Source organism: Schistocerca serialis, chromosome 1 (genome assembly GCF_023864345.2).
Source record: "Schistocerca serialis cubense isolate TAMUIC-IGC-003099 chromosome 1, iqSchSeri2.2, whole genome shotgun sequence".
NCBI classification, from domain to species: domain Eukaryota; kingdom Metazoa; phylum Arthropoda; class Insecta; order Orthoptera; family Acrididae; genus Schistocerca; species Schistocerca serialis.
Window position 1 is genome coordinate 1,109,646,405 of NC_064638.1, and position 12,292 is coordinate 1,109,658,696.

Here is a 12,292-nt window from a genome sequence, read left to right on the forward strand (position 1 = left end):
GCAAGACCAGGTTGGGTATAGACCTGAGGCAAGTATAAAGATTAAAGGTATTACGAACCCAGCCACGCACACGTATGGGACAACAGTCTTAGATCTTGAAATAGATCACGAGTTAAGAGTGAAACATAAGTTTCATCTGTTAGGAGGCGAATTGGATATTCCCTATGCTGGTTTAATTGGAAGAGACTTCTTTACGAACTATGGCGAAATGATTGACTACCCAAAAGGAACATTGTGGATTAGGGGCAGATCCGTTAAACTGTGTACAGGGGTGGAGACACCAAGCCCATGTACACAAGAGCCAGGGCTTAAGGGGCCGCCGATGGAATACGAAACCGCAGAGACAGAATGCAGTACACAGTATAGCGGTAGACAGACGTGTTGCCGACAAGAAAAAGTCGCTACCGAGCCTGGGACAGGCCAGGTGGCAAAAATAGAGTTAGATCCTCACCAGGAGAGGATTTTGAGGATAGATGTTGCAGATACTAATCTAGAGGAAGGCACTGTGGGAAAGCAAGAATTGCAAGGTGTGTACCTCCCAGAAGCGTTGGTGGGAATAATAAAGGGCTTTTGTTTAATTAGTGTGTTAAATACATGAGAGGAGGCGATTTCTCCTGAGATGCCTCGGAATAAAGTGGAGGGAGTTTCATAGTTCAGCCCTAGGCCGCAGCGGACCGTGCGTAACGTAGAGGTCTCGAGCAAGAAAAAGTCGAGAATCAGTTTACTGAAGGAGAATTTACGATTGGATCATTTAAATGATGTAGAAAAACAGTCCATAATAGAGGTGTGGTCTGTGTATTATGACATTTTCCATCTGCCTGGAGACAAGTTGACATATACGCAGACGCTTCGACATAGGATAATTGATTCCTGAGGCACAGGGGCGAATTATATGTTCCTGCCCATAACGAATCCTGGAAGCGCAGAAAGAAGCTTTGCAACAAGAGATAAATCAAATGTTAGAGGACGATATAGTACTTCCTTCCACCAGGACTTTCAACTTTCCTTTAATTATGATTCCAAAAAAGATGGATACATCAGGTAAAAAGAAATGGTGAGTAGCAGCGGACTTCAGGAAGCTAAATGACATTACTGTCAACACGGTCCTACCACTTCCGCGAATTGATGAAATTCTGGATGGCTTAGGCAAAGCGAAATATTTTTCAACTCTTGATTTGGCAAAAGGACATTTTCAGGTGTTATTAGAAGAAAAAGATAGAGAACTTACAGCTTTTAGTACACCATATTCTCATTATATATATAAAAGAATGCCCACGGGACTTCGTTCAGCACCTTCCACCTTCCAAAAATTGTTGAATGCCGAATTAGCTGGGTTGCAAGGTGACAAGATGTTTATTTATTTACATGACATAGTAGTTTTTGGTCCATCTCTGGAAGAGCACAATTCCCGTTTGGGTGAAGCCTTCGACAGACTAAGACAACATAATTTGAAGTTGCAGGTCGATAAATGCGAATTCTTGAGGAAGGAAGTCACATATGTGGGGCATGTTTTGACTACAGATGGGTTAAAACCGGATCCAAACAAGTTGAAAGCAGTGACTGGATTAATAGGGTATTATCTGCGTTTCTTGAGTGACTTCAGCAAGGTGGCAAAACCACTTCATGAATTATTAAAAAAGGGTGTTAAGTATGAATGGAGCGCAGAGCAAGAAAATGCGTTCCGAAAGCTAAAAGAGAATCTACTTAACCCCCGATATCACAGTGCCCCGATTTCTCAAAAAAGTTTATCATTACAACTGACGCGAGTTCATATGCGATAGCATCTGTTCTATCACAAGGAGAAATAGGTAGAGACCTCCCCGTGGCCTTTACATCCAGAACCATAAACAATGCAGAGCGAAATTATAGTACAATTCAACGGCAATTACTGGCCGTGGTTTGGGCCGTCAAACATTTCAGACCGTATGAGTTTGGTCGCAAGTTCACCATCTGTACTGATCATAAGCTGTTACAGTGGATCGGAAATATTAACGATCCGTCCTCACGTTTAATGAAGATGAGACTGAAATTAGAAGAATACCATTACGAAATTGTGTATAAAAAGGGGAAAAATAATCAGGTTGCTGACGCGTTCTCGAGAGTGAGAGAGTTCAGGGCGTCTGATAATCGCCCGGACGGCGACAGTAGCCTACGTCAGGGAATGGCCGAAGAGGCAGCCATAGAGCAGGTCGCGGACTCACAAGGAGACCGTGCACTAGCGGAGTCAATTATGGCGGAAGGTATGAACAAAAGTGAGGAAACACCGGTAGGTCTGGTAGATGAACAACAGGAAATATCTGATGCAGAAAAGGCGAAAATTTTGTGAGAATTCCATGACGCACCCATAGGTGGTCATCAAGGGATCGTGAGAACCTACGATCGTATACGAATATACCGAACGCGGCCCGGTATGAAGAAGGACATTGAGGACTATATTAGAAAATGTCCCAGTTGTCAGAAAAACAAAATAACACAGAATAAGACAAAAATGCCTTTGGTTATAACACTAACGCCGCAAGGCGTATTTGATAGGTGTGATATTGACATTGTCGGTCCATTAACGGTAACCGAGAAAAACAACAGGTATATACTGACATTTTAAGGCGCGCTAACGAAGTTCATCGTGGCCGAACCCATAGAAAAACAGGACGCAAACACTGTGGCTCGCGTCCTCGTGGAAAAAATAATTTTGAAGTTTGAAATACCTTCGGTAATACTCAGTGCTAATGGCAGCAACTTCTTGAGAGACACGCCAAAGAAAGTGTGCAAAATGTTAAGTATTGACAGAGTACAAACTTCTTGTTATCATCCGCAGTCGAACAGCGCTCTGGAAAGGTCGCACCGCACCATAACAGAATTCCTAAGACACTATATGAACAGAAATCAAACAGACTGGGACGACTGGCTTCAATTCGCTATCTTCGTGTTCAATACCACACCCATAGTGCAACCAATTATACACCCCATGAGTTGTTTTACGGTAGAGAATACAGCCTACCTGGAACATTGCAAAGAGATCCCACAGGTGTTGCGTATCATTAAGATGATTATGTTCTTGAATTAAAAGAGAAAATGAGGCAAATATACTAGTGCGCAAGGGATCATAACAAACAGTGTAAACAGAAAATTAAACAGATGACGAAACTGACGGGAGTGTTGTATCTGGTGAGCTGTATCGCCGCCGTGTATACCCTCGGACACTATCAAGATTCTAGTGTGGAAAATTTCCTTCGTCCCCAGGCTTGCATTATGACAGCAATGGCAAGGTACAGATTTACAGTGTGACGCGGAAAATCGTAAGTTATATACATTTAGGAGAACTCCAAGCAAAAGCTGATGAAACAGAGAGATTTACACATTTATCTATAAGTTATTGTAAACAGAAATTTACCAGTCTGGGAATTGGTCATCGGGAATGCACAGCAGTGGAACAGGCTTTAGAATGGCATGTCCGAAAGATACGAACTGCTCAAGGTCTAATTGGGAAATTAACAAGGCATGAGACACGTAGAAAAAGAGGTGTCTTGAATTTTGTGGGAGAAGTCAGTAAAATTCTGTTTGGATCCTTAGACAAACAGGATGCCTCGTTTTTCAAATCAAAGATTGATTTAACTGAAAGCGAACAGAGGCAGTTGCTTAAGCTGACAAAAGAGCAAGTTACCGTAGTCAAAGCTTCTTTGACAAGTTTCTATCACATAGTATCTAGCCCTGCACGTAATGAAGAAATTACTGTCGAGAACATGGAGAAACTTCATAGATACATGAATCAATATGCTAATCAGATAAAAAAATACAACACTTAGCTGTTTTTACAGCTGTTAATGAACAACTGATACAGTTGGTATCAATATTTATGGAATTAGAACGGGAATACGAGTTGTTAATTGCTGCAATCGTGAACACACAAAAAGGAATACTGGAACCTCATATAATTAATCCAGTTCAAATAGTTAAATACTTACAGTTAATTCGGGATGACATTAAAGATAAGAAGTTCCCAATTGCACTCACAGAACAGAGTGGGTACCAGCTCCTACACATAATTGATGTTGATGCTTTCTTGTCAGGCAATATACTAAGTTATGTACTAAATGTTCCATTAGTGGAAATGAGTTGTTTAATTTATACAAAGTGTTACCTTTACCTTCAGAAGTTGATGGAAATCAGAATGTATTTATGTACATACAGCCCGAGAAAGATTATTTGTTAACTGACGAAGCTAAGTGGCACTATGTCAAACTGAGTAGCGAACAACTATTGTGTAAAGAAATAGATCGTGTTCGAAAACTTTGTAAATAAAAGTTTGTTTTAATGTCCACGTTCGATCATGAAACGTGTGAAGCTAGGATGTTGTAACCCATAAGGGAAATTCCTAGCGATTGCATTAAAAAGTTTGTAAAATTGAATGATATTATAAGGACTCCCTTGAGTCAGGATCAATGGTTGTTCGTTGCCCCGAAAGAGGAAGGGTTGACAGTTTTGTGTACGATAACAAGCCTTCAGATGTACTGGTAAAATGTACAGGAAAACTGGCCTTTTATGGCAGGTGGAAGGGATACGGAACACAAGTGTTCATACAGTCTGACCAAATCATAAGAACTAACGTGACTAGTGAGGATACAGTGCCCCCTCTAAACATGCAGACTGATTGTTGTATAATTAACAAAGAACAAAGAAACATATCGGAGCTGAAGTTAGACATGCCGGTTAGGGCATGTAGTACAGCATTTAGACGACCTCAAGGTCGCTGGTCATAAATTAGCCGAAATAGAGGAAGAGATAGCATTACAAGAACAGCACAGTTTCTCGGAAATCTCTTGGTATCATTATTTGTTTTGGTGTTACCTAGGAGTTGTAGTACTGACTATTTTGTTTATATGTTGTTTGTACCGCTATTGCAAATGTTTCAAATACGTGTGGAAAGGCATTGGAGATGATTGTTGTGACCGAATATGTGTCCAAACAACAATAGCAAATACGTGCGAAGGGTCAGAAATGACACTCATCCGGAGTAAACGACCCCTCCGAAACAGCGGTCGAAGTAGTGACGAGCGAAATGAGGACTCCGCTACTTCAGCACGCAATGAAGAAAGTATTCCGCTACCGATGCCAGTTCCGCGTAGAGATCAAAGATAAAACAAGACACGGCAGAAAACCCCCCTTTGTACATAAGAAACCAATTTTGTAATTCATGTCACTCTATGTAAACTGAATAATGTAAAAATGTATACTCTTTGGATATTGTTTATATTAAATTTAACATACAACTTCTGCATTGGTGTGTATCTGTGATGAAAAAAATGTTAGGGAATAAATAAAAACAATTAACCAAGGATAGCAGTTAAGTAAGTAAATGTATTAAATTTTGGATGTATATGTAGATGTGATGTACTTGTAAAGTAAAAATTTTGTAAAACAATATGTGACAACGATGTTTTCATGTAAAGTAATTTATAGTGATGATCTATGTGTGCAGTGAAAAGTGTTTTATGTTGTGACAAGACACTAAAGGACTGTTCATAGACTGAAGTGTTTAGCAAAAAGTGAATATAATTAACATAATCTCTGGAGATACGATATTTTAAGCACAACAGAAGCCAGTTTACAAATTTGTAGACAAGTGATTGTCAACAAATTTCTCCCACGAGGGGAGGTGTAATATATTGATTATTCCTTGCTACTGTAGTGTTATGTTAAAGCTGTGAGAAAGGAGGACAGGCGTTCCAAGGCGCGGAAGCAGAGACGATGCTGAGGGCAGATGAAACTGGGAGTGATATTGTTACGTGAAGTAAACCGTAAGGGGAGAGCCTTGCGAAAATGCAGACGCCCCCAGAAGCGGTCCCAGGGAGTTAGTTGCTCTTCAAGGAATTAACATCTAACGTCATGTGTCGTCTAGATGCTGTAGTAGGTTGCCACCGTAGAATTGTGTAACCAACAGGCACGTTCTAGTGTATAAAGCCAGCTTGATACCAGTCCTGAGAACAGCAACGTCAGTAGGCTCGCCAGGGTTAGAAAGAAAGGGGAAACGCCAAAAACTGCTGACCTAGCAGTCCCTACACCGGGGAGCCCGAGGGGTGGGACTAAATGACGTATGGCAATAATGTTGCAAGCCTTGTTTGGCAGAGCAGTTACGTTAAAATAGCTTTCAGCTGAACAATGTTGATCCCAAATACGGACTTAGTTAGTGCAACTTCATTAACATTCCCGTCTTAGTAGCAGTAGAGGGGACCTAACTAAACCGTGATTGGCAGGCACCGGCAAGAGACCTAAGGGATTGGCTGGGTGGCCTTAAGTAGGAAAAACAGTGCCCCCACGCGGCTCTTTAAAACCCCTAGATTCCGCATTTTGGCAGAGTTCTCAGTCAGATGATCTGGGCGCCGAATCCGCGTCCGTCGACTCCAGCCTCGGTCCAGCTCCGCGTAAGTCTGCTCTCTCACTTGGAGTGCCTCAGTGAACAGTGTCACATTCAGTATGTTTTGTTTTGCAACTAGATTGTTGCCTTAAGATGCTTCTAGTGTTTGCTATTGTGGTTAGCATCCACTCCTGGGCCTTCTGCACTGGCTTCTGTTGTAACCGTGTTATTTATGCTTTTTCAAACCCTAGAACTAGCCTCCAGTGTATTAGTTAGTCCTGTCTGGAATAAGTAGCTATTTCAAAACCATGTTTGTCCAAGAGTCTCCACAACAAATTCCCTACCGAGTATCACCACCTGCATTTCTAGTGAATGCCTTTACCAATGTTGGCTCAGATAGAAGAAAACAATCAAATGCCTTCACTGTGAATTGTCCTTCTGCCTTCTGCTCTGTACCGCTCGGGAGCGCAGACTGACCAGTAACCCCTTTTTCCCTCTCCCACCTAAGTCAGGAGATGATAAGTCTTACACCCACTCACATGTCTCTGAACTTATTCGATATACTGGTACATTCCTTAACAGCCTGCAATGAGGCATAGTGTCAAATGCATCCCTGAAATCTAGAAACACGAAATCTTGCCTTTGGCCCTTCATCCATAGCTCGTAGTATACCATGTGAGGTAAGGGCAACCTGAGTTTCGCCCGTGCGATGTTTTCTAGAACCTTACTGATTCGTGGACATAAGCTTCTCAGTCTCAAGAAAGTTTAATGTATTCGAACGGAGGATATGTTCAAGCATTGTGCAGAAAACCGAAGTTAGGGATGGCGTAGGCCTGTAATTTTGCGGGTCCGCTTTTTACCCTTTCTTATACGTTGGAGTCACATGCGCTTTTTTACAGTCGCTTGGGACTTTGCTCTGGGCGAGAGATTCACGACAAATGTAAGCTAGATAAGGCGCCAATGCCGTGCAGTAGTATTTGTGAAACCGAAATGGGATTCCATGGCCGTGCGGGATTAGCCGAGCGGTCTACGGCGCTGCAGTCATGGACTGTGCGGCTGGTCTCTGTGGAGGTTCGAGTCCTCCCTCGGGCATGGGTGTGTGTGTTTGTCCTTAAGATAATTTAGGTTAAGTTATGTGTAAGCTTAGGGACTGATGACCTTAGCAGTTACGTCCCATAAGATTTCACACACATTTTTTTTTTTGGGATTCCTTCCGGACCTGGTGGTTTATTTGCTTTCAAATCTTTCAGTTGTTTCTCTACAGCAGGAATGCTTATTACTGTGTCGTCCATACGGGAGTCTGCCCGATGGTCAAATGATGGTATGTTTGTACGATTCTCCTGTGTGAACGATTTCTTGAAGGTGAAATTTAGAATTTCGGTTTTCGTTTTGCTATCTTCAACTGCCACACCAGACTGGTCAACAAGGGACTGAATGGAAGCCTTAGAGCCGCTTAGCAATTTTACGTAGGACCAGAATTTTCTCGGGTTCTCTGCCAGAACTTTTGTTAGGGTGTGACGGCGGTAGTTGTTGTACCCTTCGCTCATAGATATTTTCACAGACACACGAATCTCTGCTGACCTTTGCTTGTCGTCATTTGTGCTTCCTCTTTTGAACAGAGAGTGCAACAGCCTGTGCCTCCCCAGCATATTCCGAATTTCGTTATTCAGCCGTGGCTGGTCTTTCGCATCCTTTACCCACTTACTAGGCACATAATTCTCCATAACATGATTTACAATCTCCTTAAACTTTGCCCATAATCCGTCTAGATCTGTCTTATTGGAACTAAGCGATGTCAGTTCACTGTCAAAGTGAAATGCTAGAAACTGCTTATTTGATCTGTCAAGCAGAAGCAGTATCATAGCCTTCTTGGGTCATTTATTAACTTTCGTAATCATAGTTGCTGCCGTATAATGGCATCATGATCGCTAATTCCCGTTTCTATACTGACGTTGTCGTGATGTCCGGCCTTTGTAGCTACAAGATCTAAGATATTTCTATTGCATGTGAACTGTTAAGGGGGGTAGGACGTGAAACGGGCCGACTTGGAGCAGAAGAGGCACCACAGGACATTTTAATTTCTACTGTCTATACTTTTACAAATAAATTCATAAAACTTTAACAGCATGACCAGGAAGGATTTAGGATTCACACTTTCCGATTTACGTTCCACGACTCGCTAAATACCTCAGAGCTTTCCATTGAAGGTTTCAGCCAGCTCTTGGTCCCAAGAATAATTTGAGCACGAGGATTTTCCAGGGTGGGGGGGGGGGGGGGAGACTGATTATTACGTGTACTTCGACGGTAATACCGATAAAATTTTGACAGTCAAAATGTTTTTATACTGAATACCGTCTGACTTCCCTTGCTACGTATCGACTGGTGAGTGTTCATCAGAGTACCTCAAACTACTGTCTGGCGTAAAAAACCCTCATGTGCACTCCACAAGTACTCTACGGCCAAAGTCGCTGCTTCCGTTGTGTAGTGCAGCCCTGGCCTATCACGGGGAGTCCTACAAATCCCCACCCGATAATGCAAGTCCAGAAATCTGAGCCGATGAAGCCTTTAGCTGGGACCCTTCACTTGGCTCCAAACCAAAGGATCCAGATCAACTCTGGGAACAATGCTGCAAACTGCGAGCTCTACATGAACCCCATGCACCAGGCCAGCAGTCTTCACCAATTCCGCCAGCCTCTTGCATGAACTGAGGATGACCTCAGAACCCAAGCGACAGGTGTCGTTAGTGACGACGTGAGCCACAACTTGCAAACAACTGCACCCTGCGCGCTCGATAGCTGGAGGCAAGGCCGCCTCCACATTTCGGATGAGGCTCCCCGGAAGACATACCGAGTGCACAGCGGCTTTCTTTCCAGTCCTTAACGTTATCTACTTATGGGGCTCCATAATGCGCCTGATGTTGGAGCTCCGGGTAACTAGTAACCCTTGCCCTCCGTGTGCCTGCTCGGACCGTGCCCACTCATAGGGGGAATGGGCGCCTCGCCAGGCTGCCAGCCTCCGTTACAGTAAACGCTACTTAACGCAGTATTACCCAGCAACAGTGAATTGAAAACAATTAATCAGATTTAGGTCTCCGAATAGACGAAAAACGGAAAAGGCTAATTCAGACGTAACTCCTATAATTTATTCTTTTTTTTTTTTTTTTTTTTTTTTTTTTTTTTTTTTTTTTAAAGAAATTATTTCTACTGCTTCAGTCACTTTTTACTTAGCATGACGCGTTTCGGGAGCATGCTGCTGTCATCTCTCTAAGTCGACCGCTTCCTTCTTGACGCTGTGTTCGGTCATGGTTCACCCAACATCATCGAATAGTGGCATCGCTCCCGTTCAAATTCCGTGCGGTTCGCCGATTACTCCATCCGACTTCTTTGAGCCCAACTACACGTCCTCTTAAATGCTGACATCCGTCTCGGCAGCTGCGCGGTGAAATTGCGCTCTAGCACCACACATTCATCCATCGGCCACTAAAGTTTACAGTTTTGCATTGTTCGTCGATACCTGGATGAATATCAGTATGTGACCATTTTACATGACTTCTTCGTGATGTGTCGTTTTATTGTCTTAGAGTGTATTACAGTGTACCTGGTGATAAATGCTCTGTGTTGTATTGCATGTTTGTCAGCATTAAATTTACGAAGAGAGAAGAAATTGCTAAGTTATTTCTTGTGTACATACAACTGCTCAGAATATTTAGCATCTTGTTAGGAAGCAGTATTCGTACTGACAGTAACTGAAATTTTCAGGCAATCTGATCCGCGCGATTTGCATACGAGCTGGGGCGTGCCCAACAAAGGCCAGAGGAAGGAAGCTGCCCTTTCTCCCCCACCCCTCTGCATAAAAAAACGACAAACCGAGCTGACATCCCGGCTCGCAGGAGGAAGGTTATAGGCAACCCTGAGCCAAATTTCACACTTCTGCGTCGAAATGGTAAAAAATGATGGGGTTTCAAAAAAGTGACCCTTTAATTCTTTTATCAGTGTATTTCGTCATTCACTATGAACTAACATGAGTTGCCCCTCCCTGGTTGAGATCCTACGTACGCTCTTACACAGAAGTCTTTCTTTACCACCGGCTCAGTAATAGTGGGAAACTGATAGTTTAAAATTTCATTGTCCTTGTAAGACGGATAAAAAACAAAGAATTTTGTGGGGCTTTAATCTACGAGCAGTTACATCCATAATCAGAGCGATTTTGCTGTTTTGCGGAATGGATGATGTACCTACAGCCATGTTAATACCATCTGTCTCTCATAGAAATTCAAATAGCATTTTCGCCATGGACGCTTCATTCGGTGGGTGACCTAACAGTAAACAACAAAGGCCCGTTCTACTCAACGTAACCTGCCCTATATTAAACACCGTCACACGTGAAGCCGTGTAACAGAACTCACTCTGTCCACACAACGGCCCGCCCACCTTGTAGTGCCGCAAGGTGGCAATGAGCACTCACAAGACCCAAACAAACGCCTCTGAGAAAGTGTATTTCAAATTGATAATTCTCACATACAGCGAACAGATTAAATCAGACAAACAAATTAGAAAATGTATGTGTTACTGGAATGGTCGAAAAATGTGTACAATTTGCATATTTCGCTCAGCCAGAAATTGTAACACTATAAATGTAATGCCTGTGGTAGAAGGGAGTCTATGATTGTGAATGGACTACAGTGACATTTCATGTTTGAATGGATAGCTCTGTCTGTCAGTTTCTGTATCCTACGACAACAACGTTTTTTTATATTGCTACCAAATGAGCTGTACTCTGCAGAGGCCAAATATTACAATTTTGGCCTTGGGAACGACGGAATGCAAAATCCTCAAGCTCGAAATTTAGCGCGAACTTCAAAGCGAAATGCCTTTAATAGTTTCCAAACGAAATTCTGTCTCGAAATCTGTCAGAAAACCCAAAGAGATTCCGATCTTGTGTAAAGTACACCACATCAATAAATCATCAGTACCTTCACTGCGCGATGCTAATGGTGATGTCACCGATGACATTATCACTAAAGCAACGTTAATATACACGATTTTCCGAAACTTCTTCACCAAAGAGGACGAAGTAAATACTCCAGAACAATTGCTAATATGAACAACTTAGTAGGCATCCTCGGTGTAGCGAATCGGCCTAAAACTCTTAATAATAAAGAAAAGACCTCCGGTCCAGACTGTATACCAGACAGGGCAGACTGAGCTGATACAATAGGTCCATAATTAGCAGTCGTATAGAACCGCTGGCTCCTCGAAAGATCCGTTCCTAAAGACTGGAAAACTGCAAAAGCCACAACGATACCTAAGAAAGGAAACACGAGTAATCCGCTAAATTACAGACCCGTATCACTAACATGTAAATGCAGTAGGGCTTTGGAAAATAAACTGTGTTCGAACATTATGACTTACCTCGAAGAAAAACGGATTTAAAAAATATCGTTCTTGTGAAACACAACTAAGTCTTTATTCTCACGAAGTAATGAGTGCTATTGATTGGGGATGCCAAATTGATCCCTTATTTTTAGATTTCTAGAAGGTGTCTGACACCGTTCCTCACATACGACATCTGATCAAATTGCGTGCCTATGGAGAATCGTTACAGTTGTGCGACTGGCTTCATGAGGTTACAGTTGGCGGTACTGACAGAAAGTCATCGTATAAAACAGAAGAATTATCTGGCGTTCCCCTCTACTGTCCCTCATCTACATAAAAGACACATGAGGCAATCTGAGCAGGCCTTCCAGATTGTCTGCAGATGTTGCTGTCGATTACTATCTCGTAAAGTCATCAGATGGTCAAAGCCAATTGCAAAATGATTTACACAAGATATCTGTATGGTGCGAAAACTGGCAGTTGCCTCTAAATAATGAAAAGTGTGAACTTAGGCACTTGAGTACTAAAAGGAATCCTCTAAATTTCTATTAGATGATAAATCATC